We start from the raw sequence: 13,451 nt of genomic DNA, 5'->3' as shown, positions 1-13,451 counted from the left end.
TGTGCCCAGTAGTGCTGCCCAAAACTAGATAACGCCTGGCAGAGCCAATCAGATCTTCTGTTGGGACATCTGACTGAGACATGGGGAGCTGTCATCAAAGAGTAATGGTACATGTGGCAGAACAGAAAAGAGTAGCCAGCACACCAACTCCCCAACACCAGAGTGGACAAAAAGTGGCAAAGCCCCTGCTAGTAACAAGTATTCACAATAACAGTGTCCATGGAGCCACAGTTGACAACAATACTCATTGTGCATAACTTTGTGCCTGGCACTGTTGGGTCCTTGTGCACAGGATCTCACCGAACCTTGACAAGGACTCCACATGGCCAGTGCTATTATTGTCACCACGGTATAGATGGCAGGAAACTGAGGCTAGAGAGGTGACACAGCGGTAAAGGGCAGAGTCGCAATCTGAACCCAAGCATTTTGATTATGGAACATGGGGTTTTATTTACTAGATTACACAAACTCCTGTCCAATCCCATATGGCCATGGACGATACCCCAGTTCTCGGTGAAGCCCAGCTGTGACTGCTGAGAAGATTTACTGTTCTTCCTCACCTCCTGGTGTGTACTTCCAATAATCCCCTATCACCTAAAGCAATGGGATTATGCCAAAGTCCCCTTAAACTGCAAGCATCTAACTAATACGGGGACACAAGTGTTCCAGAGAAGTGGCTAGTAACAGCAAAGAATGACAGACCCTCCTAACAAGATTTGGTGGCCCTCTTTTACCCTTCTGAACCTTAAAGGAAGAAACACGAGCTGAGACATTCTGGACAGGTGGCTGGTGCTGTTGAGACATTCTGGACAGGTGGCAGGTGAAGTTGACCTCTTCGTTTCCATTTTCTGGTCCTCATAAGGGCCTTCCCTGAAGCCAACTAAGTCCTTGGACAGAGAGGACCTGTGCCCTGTGCTGCACAGTAGACAGCTCCTCTCCTGAGAAGGGCTGCTGGCAAGGAGGGGCCAGTGACCCAGACCCAGTTAGCCAGATCCTCCCTGGTACAGTCTGCTGATGTCATTGAAGAAGGCCATGTCTTCTCATCTCAGCTGCTGGCCTATGAGCCTGGGGCTGCCTGCCTCATGGAAAGTGATAGAGGGAGAAGGAGAGAGGACCCCAACAACCTGGGCCGGGCATGGTGACTCACACCTGTAATCCTAGCACTTTGGGAGGCCGAGGCAGATGGATCACTTGAGGTCAGGAGTTCGAGACCAGCCTAACCAACATGGCGAAACCCCATCTCTACTAAAAAAAAAAACAAAATTAACTGGGCATGGTGGCGCATGCCTGTAATCCAGCTACTAGGGAGGCTGAGGCAGGAAAATCACTTGAACCCGGGAGTCGGAAGTTACAGTGAGCTGAGATTGTGCCACTGCATTCCAGCCTGGGCCACAGAGTGAGACTCCACCTCAAAAAGAAAAGAAAAGAAGAAGAGAGGAGAGGAGAGGGGAGGGGAGGGGAGGGGAGGGGAGGGGAGGAGAGGGGAGGGGAGAGGAGAGGAGAGGAAAAGAGAAGAGAAGAGAAGAGAAGAGAAGAGAAGAGAAGAGAAGAGAAGAGAAGAGAAGAGAAGGAAAGAAAAGGGGAGAGCTGTGAGCTGTGGTGGCCCTTGTGCAGGAGATGAGGCAGTTGTGTGGCCAACCTGTGAAGGGAAAACACTTCCCACCTACTCCAAGGTGACTCAAGGTGGAGGTGCCACAATTAGGGGGAAAGACTTCCAGCCAAGCACAGAATAAGGGCATGAAAGAACTTTCTAATAGCCTCAAAGCAAGATCACACAAAGATTCTGCAAGACATTTTTCTTTTCTCTTTTCTTTTCTTTTTAATTTTTATTATTATTATTATTATTATTATTATTATTATTATTATTTGGAGACAGGGTCTCACTCTGTCGCACAGGCTAGAGTGCAGTGGCACAATCATTGCTCACTACAGCCTCAACCTCCCGGCCTCAAGCAATCCTCCCTGCTCAGCCTCCCAAGCAGCTAGGACCACAATGTATGTGCCATTATGCCTAATTTTTCTATCTCTTGTAGAGTCAGAGTGTCCTCACATTGCCCAGGCCGGTCTCGAACTCCTGAGCTCAAGTAATCCACCCGCCTTGGTCTCCCAAAGTGCTGGGATCACAGGCGTGAGCCACCTAGCCCAGCCACAACATTTTTCCAGAAGACAAATGGACTAACCTCATATTGATCCTGGGACCATGAAAATAGGGCAGCCGGCAAGACTTGAGCCAAATATATAGACTCTACTTCATAACTGAAAACCTCCAAAAAGCCCACATTTCGTATTTTTCATGTTCATGCGAAGGACAAGCTTCCTCCTCCACTGAAAGGAAAGGAAGGGAGAAAATTTACTTCAGGGTGGCCAGAGCTTTTCCCTGGAACGACCCAAAGGGCTTCTCTGTCCCCAGAGAACTTGGGTTTGGCCTCTAGGGGACCATATATAATATTTTCTAGGTCCCTGTGAGCATAGCCTTGATGTACTGGAGACGGGAGGTCAGACTTGGTTTATATTCACAGGCAAAATTGAAGTTAGAACTCACCCCAACTCAGCAGAAAGGAGACTGCAGGACAATCAGGGCTCGAAGAGTAACTGTGAGTCAGCTTAAGTGAACTTCACACAGGACACGGTAGGTTTTCTTGTTCTAAGTAAATATCTTAACAGTTTCCAGTTTTACAAATTTAAAAACAGCTAAAAATACACACACTTATATTTTCTAGTTTTTGCCGACGATGCTGAGGCAAGTTAAGAGGGAAGATGCTAACCACAAAAACCATCCTCATTTTCATGACTAGGTGGACAGGGAGGAACCGAGGCTGGTCTTGCCCTGTGCTACATAGTAGATAGCTCCTCTCCTGAGGAAGAGCTGCTGGCAGGGACGGGCCAATGACCCAGGCCCAGTTAGCCAAACCCTCCCCAGTACAGTCTGCTGATGTCATTGAAAAAGGACATGTCTTCTTATCTCAGCTGCTGGCCTGTGAGCCTGGGGCTTCCTGCCTCATGGAAAGTGAGAGACGGAGAGGGAGATAGAACCCTGACAACCTGGGCCAGGCGCAGTGGCGCACACCTGTAATCCCAGCACTTTGGGAGGCCAAGGAGGGCAGATCACCTGAAGTCAGGAGTTTAAGACCAGCCTGGCCAACAGGGTGAAACCCTGTCTTTACTAAAAATACAAAAATTAGCAGGGCATGGTGGCACATGCCTGTAATCCAGCTACTCAGGAGGCTGAGGCAGAAGAATCCCACAAACCCAGGAGGCAGAGATTGCAGTGAGCCAAAATCGCACCACTGCCCTGGGCAACAGAGCAAGACTCTGTCTCAAAAAAAAAAAAAAAAAAAAAACTGATAACCTGGTGCCAACCCCTGGATCCAGCTGTTCCTGTATCCCATGTTCCTCTGCACTTCCAGGATCCAGCTGTTCCTGTATCCCATGTTCCTCTGCACTTCCAGGATCCAGTTGTTCCCATATCCCATGTTCCTCTGCACTTCCCAGTTACATGAGCCAATAATTCCCTTTTTGTTTATTACTAGTTTGAGTTGAGTGTCTGTCACTTATAACTTAAATAAGCCTGCCTACAAATTCCAGCCAAGGCATTCATCTTCTGGCAAGCCTCTTTAAAGAACCTGTAGGTGCTGCTTTTGAACACGAAGCTCCCTGCTTCATTTGATCACTGACTACCAGAGAATGCAAACTCCTAGACAACATGAGCACAGCAAGTACTTTATCCTCAGTCCCTCCCTTGCCTCTGACTGTCAGCCTTTTTGATCTGGGCTGTCAGCCTTCAAACCCAATGCCAACCCCATCCCCACTTCCCACCATCATTACCATTGTCTCCCTTCTTCGTCTTTGTCAAAGTACCTCATCAGTGAAAGAAAAGTGACCTCTGCTTCAAAAATGAATAACTGCCACGAATATGGAGAGCTGCAGCAAGGGAAACCACGCCTGCTTTGATAAACACCATGCCGCTGCTGCTTGGTAATGATGGTCTCTCCTTGGTGGAGCATTCTAGGGTCGGATGTTTACAGAGAAAAGGCAGGCAGGTGCCAATGCTGGAACATCAGGCCAAATCCCAGGCTTCCCCAGCCTTCACTCATTCTCATGCACAAAGTAGAAGCCCTACAATTGCTTCCTAAGACTCAGTTTCCTTATAGGTAAGCTGGAAAACATTTAGTATTAACAACCACCAGAGCTATGTCAAAGGAGAACCATCCAAAACATTGCTGAGACTTGACGAAGATGAACAGCACTCAGGGGAAGAATTCTAGGTGGATCTTTGGGTAATAGGAACCCTGAAAACAGCAACAATCCAGTAGGTGACATGTAGGGTGTGTCCCTCACCTTCCTGGACTGGTGCTCAGCATTCCACTTGTATGATCTCATTTAATCCCCACAACACGCCCATGCGGTGGGAAGTAATTATCATCTCCGCTTTACAGAGGAGGCTCCTGAGTCTTCAAGAGAATGTGAGACTTGTCCACAGTCACTCAGTAGTGCAGCCACAGTGACCTTGAAGTCAGGCCCGATGTCTGGCCTTTATGACTGTGCCATCCCAGGGATGTAAAAGAACTCAGCAGTTGCTCAGAATACACCTTTTACCATCTCAATGACGTGGGCAATCAGGACTGCCTTGCTTCCTGCCAGGTTCCTAAGTGAATCAGTGCGCATGACTTTGAGAAACAGAAAGCTCTATAAAAATCTTGGGTATTATTACTGTCTAGGCAATGCAGTCAGAGGTGATGTTGATGGTGGTGTCCTGTTTTACTCACCTCACTCTCAGAAGATGCTAATCACATGGGTGGGAAATTTCATTAAACAACTGTCTCCTGGAGGCAGATGTTCATCCCAGAGCAGCTTGGCATTTAGTCCCTTCTCCCCAGCTGGCCTGCAGAGTCCTGGTGAGCAGCGCAGGCCAGTGCTCCAGAAGTGCTGGGATGGAAGGTCTTGAGGTTAATCCTCTTCCAGCATTCACTATCCATGCACCCTCTAAGTTTGCTTCCTCATCCATGAACTTTCTCATCTGAGGAAGGGCTGCTGGCAGGAAGGGGCCAGTGATCCAAGTCCAGTTAGCCAGATCCTCCCTGGCACAGTCTGCTGATGTCATTGAAAAAGGCCATGTCTTCTCATCTCAGCTGCCGACCTGTGCGCCTGGGGCTGCCTGCCTCGTGGAAAGTGAGAGAGGGAGAGGGAGATAGAACTTTGGCAACCTGGGCTGGGCTAGGTTATAATAATACCTACTGTAGGTTATAAGAGTACCTAACGGTGAACTGGGAACCATAATAATACCTACTAAGGGTTTTTTAGGAGATGGGAAGTTTGTCTTCACTTTTTTTTGAAACTACAAAATACTTTAGACATCCAAAATGTAAGTATTAATATATAACCCACCAGCAGCTTAAGAGATAAAATGTTGTAACTGATGCACTCCCGCCCCAGTTCCATTTCTCTCCTTTCCTTACCAGAGGCAACCATTCCCCCAAGTTTGATATAGATCAAGACTTGGAAAACTTTCTGAAAAGGGCCAGATGGTAAGTAGTTGCAACTTTGCAGGCCACACGGTCTGTGGCAAGTATTCAACCCTGTCCTTGGAGTACAAAGGCAGCCATAGTTGATAAGAAAAAGACCAGGTGTGGTGGTGTTCCAGCAAATTTTATTTATGCACACTGGAATTTGAATTTCATATAATTTTCAGGTGTCACAAAAGAGTGTCCTTCTTTTGATTTTTTTTCAACTATTTAAAATTGTAAAACCCATTCTCAGCTCACAAGCCACACAAAAGCAGGTGGTGAGCTGGACTTGGCCATGGGCATAATTTGCCAACCTTGGTATATATCATTCCCATGCATATTTTAATACTGCAACTCCGTATGTGTTTATCCATAGAGAGTATTGTTTAGTGAGTCTTAAAATTTCATATAAATGGTATTATATGGTACTTTTGCTTCTACAGCTGATCACTCTTTTTCAACATCATATTTGCTGAGATTTATGTGAGTTATTACATGTAACTTCAGTTGATTCATCTTAACTGCTATATAGGAACTCACTATATGACTTTACCACAACTTATATGTAGGATTATTTATAGGATTTTACTGTATGAATTCACTACAACTCATTTATCCCTACTCCTCTCAGTGGACATTCAAGTTGTTCTATAGTTTTACAAACAATGCTGCAAGAAGCACCTTCTGCATGTCTCCTTGTGCATGTGCACCAACGCTGCTGTAGGATTGCCCTTCCTAGTAGAATTCCATGATCACAGGGTGTTTGCTGGTCACATAAAGCCAGGAAGGAAAAGACTCACACCCAGCACCTTGTGGATCAATCACTGGCAACTCCTGTTCCTCTGGAGCCCCCTCAAGCACTGGACAGAGGAATGAGCATATATAAGTGCTTAATACACACTTTTTCACTTAATGCAAAAAGACAGAGGGGTTGGAGGCAAGGGGAGGGAGAGCATTAGGACAAATACATAATGCACGCGGGGCTTAAAAACTAGATGACGGTTTGATAGGTGCAGCAAACCACCATGGCACATGTATACCAACATAAAAAACCTGCACCTTCTGCACATGTATCCCAGAAATTAAAGTAAAATTTAAAAACTAAATAAATAATAAAAATTTTAAAAGGCCATCATGGAAAAAAAAGTGTGGGACAAACAATGGGACCTGTGAGTGATCAGGGAGAGGAAAACTCAGATCAAAGTCTCCAATAATGGTTTTTTTAAAAAGCAACATAGGGCTTGAAGTTGGGAGGGATGGATGGAAAACAAATGCTTCTGATGAAGGCACTGACCTAAGTGGGCTCCGAGGTCGACATGAACATGCCATGTGCAAGGAAATCCAGGAGACCAAGTTGGCTGGAGTATTTGCAAAGTTCCTTTGGCAGGCATTGAATGCCAGGCAGGGGGCATGGGGCTTGGCTTGCTGGTTAGTGGGAGCACAGGAAAGGCCAACCTAGGATGGCCAGGGCTACCCACTGAGGATGTTAACTCAGCTGGTCCTGTGTGGTGGAACCTTGGGATCAGAGCCTGAAATCACACATACCATGAAACTGGTATGTTGGTGTTGTGGTTCTTCCAAGGCCAAGCCAAGCCTAATAGAGCTTTACTTTTTTACATCGTACCTTTAAACCAGTTTAACATTTGTGACTTAGGAGAAGTGGATATACTATTATTCATCCAGCTGAGACTGTGGAGGCTCACATTTCCCACTGTACACATAAAACAAACAATGATTGCTATTAAGGGAGAAAACTATGTTTGACATGAAATCAGAGAAAAAGAAAGAACAAAGAAAATCAACAGCATCTCTCCATTCTTTCATTCAGCATATACATATTTATTAATCCCTTTTTGTGTGTGCCAGGTACAGCAGGGCCACAGGAATGTATAAAGCATGGCATGTACCATCCACCCGATGTGGTTGAGAGGGCCACTGTTGTTTTCCAATAGTAATACAAAGCAGCATAGGGTAAGTGCCAGAACTAATCTTTTGAACAATTAACATAATAGAAGTTCAACAGAATAAAGAAAGGCTAAGGAAAGCCTGGAAGAGGCACTTCCAGTTGGCTTTTTGAAGGACTTAGAGGCAGAGAGGGAACAGGAGGGAACCTCAAACAGACTGGGACGAGCAGACATATGGCAGTGAAAATGAGCAAGACATATTTGGGCAGAGTGAGGCCCGGAACGGCAGGCTCCTGCACTCACTGTAACGCAGCAGCACCCAGTGCTCCTGATTTGAGAATGCAGGCTGCCCCACACATCAACATTCTCTCTTCCCCCAGTATCCTGGTGATACATCCTGTGCCCATCTCCCTCGCCCTCTTCCCAGACTCCTGTGGAACCAGGCACCCTGGTATGTTGGCTCTGTGGCTTGCTGGCCTCGTTACCTCAAGCAGATTGTGTAACCACTCTGAAATTTCATTTATTTGATGGGTAAATGGAGTTGATCATGCCTCCACTCACCCAGCTGTTGTAAATATTGAAGGGATCGGCCACGTTGGGTCACTCTGTAAGTAGGAAAGGATCCTTCCTGCAGACCTGTGCCACCATCATGTCTACTGTGAATTTTCTACATAAACATCTGGAGTACAGCCAGATGCAAAATCTGAAAGGATACCGTGAAGCCATAAGCAAGAATATTTCATTTAAAATGGAAGCTCCAGCCATGGATACTCTGACTTCTGCGATCCTGGCCCTCATCGCCATATCTCCCGCATTGCCATGCAGACAGAAAGACTAGATAGGGCTGACGGATGGACATCCAGAGAGTTGGTGGCAATTGTTAAGGTTATGTCCAGAACTACCGCCTTGCTGCTTTGCGTTTGGGCAGGACACCTTCTCTCTCTGGGTTAAGTGTGAATGGCTCAGAAATACATGCTAAAAGTTCTCTCCAGGACCTTTCCCAGGTTGGGGCTAGAATCCTGGATGATGGTGTCTTCAAAATGGAATTTCCACACCCCGAATGCGGCACATGATGAACCACTGGAGTGTGGGGAGAAAGAATTAGAGCTTCTACCTTCAGTTTTTCTAATATATAATTACTTTCATTTTCTGTTGCCACCAGAATAAATTACCACAAATGTAGCAGCTTAAAACAGTCCAAACATATATCAGTTTCTATAGGCCAGTTGAACTTAGTGGGATCCTCTGTTTAGTGTCTCAAAAGACAAAATCAGGGTATCTGCAAGGCCCACTTCCTCCTAAAGGTTCTGGGGAAGAATGTTCTTCTAGCTTGTCCAGATTGCTGGCTGAATTCGGTTTCTTGTGGCTGGAGGACTGTTGTCTTTTCCTTGTGGCTGGCAGTCTTTGTTCCCAAAGGTTGCCTGTGTCACTTCTCATGCTTTCCAGGTGGGCTCCCCAGAAACAGTAGGTCGGGTCTTTCTCACACTTCAAATCTCTCCGACAACCTCTTTTGTCACAGCTCTTTGACTCCAGCCAGAGAAAGTTCTCTGCATTTGAAGTCTCATGGGATTAGATTAGACACCTGGATAGTGCAGGGTACTCCCTCTAATTTAAGGTCTTTAACCTGAATCACGTCTGCAAAGTCCCTTTTGCCATAGAAGGTGACATGTTCAGTTTCCAGGGATTCAAGCATAGTCACCTTTGGGGGGCATTCTGTCTACCACAATCCTCAAGGAAAAGGCTTTACACTCAGTGACCACTGCTGTGGGACACAGGGTCAAGGTCACATGTGGTATCTGAGATGTCTCGAGGGAAAGATGGGAATCTCACGACAAGGAGCAGTTGACAGTGACACCCTCACTTGCTGGGTTGCTTTTAGCACATAGTGACAGATGAAAACCTGTGCCTTCACAGTGGCCAGAATTCAGAAATGAGAGTCCAGTTCCCTTCCTCTGTTTAGATTTATATGTCTTACATATCTTTCTCAGCTATAATCGCCCAAGTATTGAAAATCAGAGCCAGGCTTTTGACTCACTGTGCCACAAAGTATTATACCAAGATTTTTAAAAATAATCATGCCTATCTAATCCCATTGCTCTCACTAGAAATTTGATTAATTTATTTTAATGAGAACAAAAAGGGTTTCAGATAGTTAATAGATAAAATCTTTTTTTTTTTTTTTTTTTTTGAGACAAACTTTTGCTCTTGTTGCCCAGGCTGGTGTGCAATGGCACGATCTTGGTTCACTGTAAAGTCTGCCTCCTGGGTTCAAGCAATTCTCCTGCCTCAGCCTCCCGAGTAGCTGGGATTATAGGTGCCCACCACCATACCCAGCTAATTTTTTGTATATTTAGTAGAGACGAGTTTTCACTATGTTGACCAGGCTGGTCTTGAACTTCTGACCTCAGGTGATCCACCCACCTTGGCCTCCCAAAGTGGTGGGATTACAGGCATGAGCCACCACACCCAGCCCTATTTTTAAAGATTTATTTCATCTGTATCCATTTTTAAATTTGTGTTTAGATATATTTTTTAAAAATACAAAACATATTAGTACAAAAGTATGTGTATGAAAGTTATAATAAGTATATATGTGTTAGATGTGCATTCTCTAAAATGTTTTTATTGATGAAGTTGCTCAAATAAGGTTTGGAAGATAAAGCTTTGGGTCACAAGACAGACATTGTGCTGGGGTAAACACAAACCTTCTGGAGATATTTTAAAGCGTCCTCAAACTTCCTAAATATGCTTGTTTCAAAATATTTGGTTCTTGGGTTGTGCTCAGTTTTACAGGCAATTTAGAGAATTTCTTTTCCAAATAGCCCCTTCCCTACACCCTCTTGTTTTAGCTGAAGAACGTTAAGAAAAGAAAATGGAGTTCTCTTTCAGGTACTGTTTCCTGAGGTGCAAAATGAGAGACGGGGTCTGGGCCTCCTAGTTTCTTGTGTTTGGGTCCAGCAGGAGTTGAGAGCCTCTGAATGGCCATGCTGGGGGATTTCCTGTGCAAGACTTTACACATTTGAGGTCCCATCAATCCGGCACCTATGGGACAGGAAGCCAACAAGGTTTGTGGAGCCAGATAGCCAAATAAAAAAGAATCACCTTTTACTTTCCTGAAGTTAATTAATGCTGAGTGGAGCAGGCCAAGTACAAAAACTGATCAGGCTTTCTCCGAGCAAAGACTCCACATTTTACCCACAAAGCCAAATAAGCCTGACCCTGGGACCCCCACAAATGCAGGTCAGGCCTAGTTGGGAGGTACAGAGGAACTAACACTTTTCCCTTCACACTCCTTCTGGTGTTTGCCTTCTGGGTCTTATTTTTATTCATTTTTCCAGTTTATAAAACACACTCACCGACGGGCCCTTGGGGCACATGTGGAAAAGCTTAAAAGACACAAGTACAAAAACAGACTGACTTAGAGTCAAGAACCAAAACCCTAAGAATTCTCCTCCATCTCCCCGCCCCCCACCCCCTACTCCTGCCCGAGTTACATTATGGGCCTTCCCCTCCCATATTTCCTAAAAGGGCCATAAAGTTGGGCTTTTTCCAAAGGAAAGGGAGGTAGGTATCAGAACTATTCTCTTAATATCTTGATCTAAGGTTTTCTCGGAGCCTGGTGCTGTAGCCTGAGGTGGTTTGGCAAAGAGGTTGCTTGAACAAAGAGGTCAGGCCTCAGCAACGGGCAGTGAGGTCTCTGCTCCCAGGCCCTGGACAGCCTCCAGAACATCCGGGTCACTCCTAAGAATCCAGGATCCAGACCCGGTACACACATATCAGAAGCTCAGATTTCCCACATCAGGAAGGGAAATAAAGACTACATTCTTAGGCCGGGCGCCGCGGCTCACACCTGTAATCCCAGCACTTTGGGAGGCCGAGGTGGGTGGATCACGAGGTCAGGAGTTCAAGACTAGCCTGGCCAAGATGGTGAAACCCAGTCTCTACTAAAAACACAAAAATCAGCCGGGCATAGTGGCGGGCATCTGTAATCCCAGCTGCTCGGGAGGCTGAGGCCAAGAATTGCTTGAACCCAGGAGGCAGAGGTTGCAGCAAGACTCCATCTAAAAAAAAAAAAGTCTATGTTCTTTGAAGGCCTAAACAAGGTGCTTTCAAAGGCCCAATCTTCCCTCCCTTTTAAAAAGTGTGCTCTCAAAATTATTTGAATCTGCCCTGTTAAACAGCTGACTGATCATCTGATGAATGGGAATGAAAAAATAAGTAGTCCAGACACCATTCCAGCACGGAAAGGCGGTGCCATGCTCTCATTCCTTCTTTCATTAAATACATATTTGTTGAACACCTACTATATGCCATAAGCTAGAGCTACATCTGAAAACGAAACAGACTTGCCCCTTCTCCTGTGGCTCTTACAGTTTAGTGGGGAAGACACATTAACCAAATAACTAAGTAATTTCGTGTGGGCCTCGTGCGCTTTAGGGGAAACTGACCTCATCTGGGGGGTCAAGGAAGGCCTTTCTGAGGGCAAACATTCAAGCTGGAACCTGAAGGACACATGGTGTTAAACATGTGAACGGTGGAGGAAGAGCTTTTGAGGCAGGCACCGTGGAGGAGGCTAAAGGGTCCAGAGACCACCATAGGCAAAGACCAAGAGGTGCTGTCACCAGGCCTGGCAGGTCACGCTCTCAGGGTGCAGTGTTGTCCCAAGTGCAATGAGCAGACTAACGTGATCTATTCATGTTTTTAAAAAGAACGCTCCTGGGGCTGGGCACGGTGGCTCACAACTATAATCCTAACACTGTGGGAGGCCAAGACAGGCAGATTGCCTGAGCTCAGGAGTTCGAGACCACCCTGGGCAACATGGTGAAACCCCATCTCTACTAAAATACAAAAAAAAAAAAAAAATAGCTGGGCCTAGTGGTGTGCACCTATAGTCCCAGCTACTCAGGAGGCTGAGGCATAAGAATTGCTTGAACCCGGGAGGCAGAGGTTGCAGTGTGAGCCAAGATTGAGGCACTGTACTCCAGCCTGAGTGACACAGCAAGACTCTGCCTCAAAAAAAAAAAAAAAAAAAAAACCTCTCCCTAGAACTCCTGTTGTTCCTGGAGCTCTGAGAAAACGTGGTTTGAAAAGGGCCGACCTGAGGAATCAGGGTCTTGGTCTTCATTTCCATCAATGATTGACTTTTGTGATCACAGGAGTTGCATTCAGATGGTTTGCTGAGAATGTTGCTCTGGCAGACACGAAAGAGAATGTGGGAAACACAGACACGGTTCTGGGGCGCCATGAATGTAGACAAAACACACTCAGCAAAGCAACAAATCCCCACACTGGGTAACCAGGAAGGAGATGAGTGTGGTCTTCCGGTGAGACCCGTTCTTTCTGAGGGGCGCTGCAGGCACCAGAGGCCCCTGCTCACTCATGACTCCCTCAGCCAATCTCCGCCTTCTGCCAGCCAGCCAGACTCCTCAACCGCCAGAGATTAGAAGAAAATAAGGCTGTCCTATTGCCTCTAAATCAAGTGATGAAGCATGACAACTGTCAGGACACTTTTTTAAACGATTTGTCCTGAGGTCTGTGAACACATTCTTCCTGAGGCAAAGGAAAACAAAACAAACCAAACCATCGTGCACAGCTTTGGGCACACCCGTCTCAAGTGTCCCTGAGGACCAGGATCTTTGACTCCTCCTGCCCAGAGGAAGCTTCCAGAAGAACACTGTTCTCCAGTGGCTGTTGGGCTGTGGTATTTTTCACAGGAAAGGGAAGTAGGGTCTCTGTGAGAATCGGCCACCTGCCCCAGGTCCCCCCAAAGTTGACATAATGCCTGGACTGTATTCTGCTCTAGCTCTCTTCACAAACCCTGAGCGGGGAGAGGGGCAGTGCTCTGTGATTTATTCATCCTGCTTCCATCCTTCATGCAGTGCATGAATAAATGAAAGAGAAGGTGTACTCAGCTGAAAGGAAAATAAAAAAGAAGGGAATAAGAGACACCCCCCTGGCCAAAGCATGAAAAAATAGGCAATTTTTTCAAAAAGCCATTGCATAGGTTAAAATCGCCCCAGGGAATGTTTAACTTGCTCCTTGG

This window comes from Macaca mulatta, chromosome 13 (genome assembly GCF_049350105.2).
Source record: "Macaca mulatta isolate MMU2019108-1 chromosome 13, T2T-MMU8v2.0, whole genome shotgun sequence".
NCBI classification, from domain to species: domain Eukaryota; kingdom Metazoa; phylum Chordata; class Mammalia; order Primates; family Cercopithecidae; genus Macaca; species Macaca mulatta.
This window is presented reverse-complemented; position numbering follows the sequence as displayed.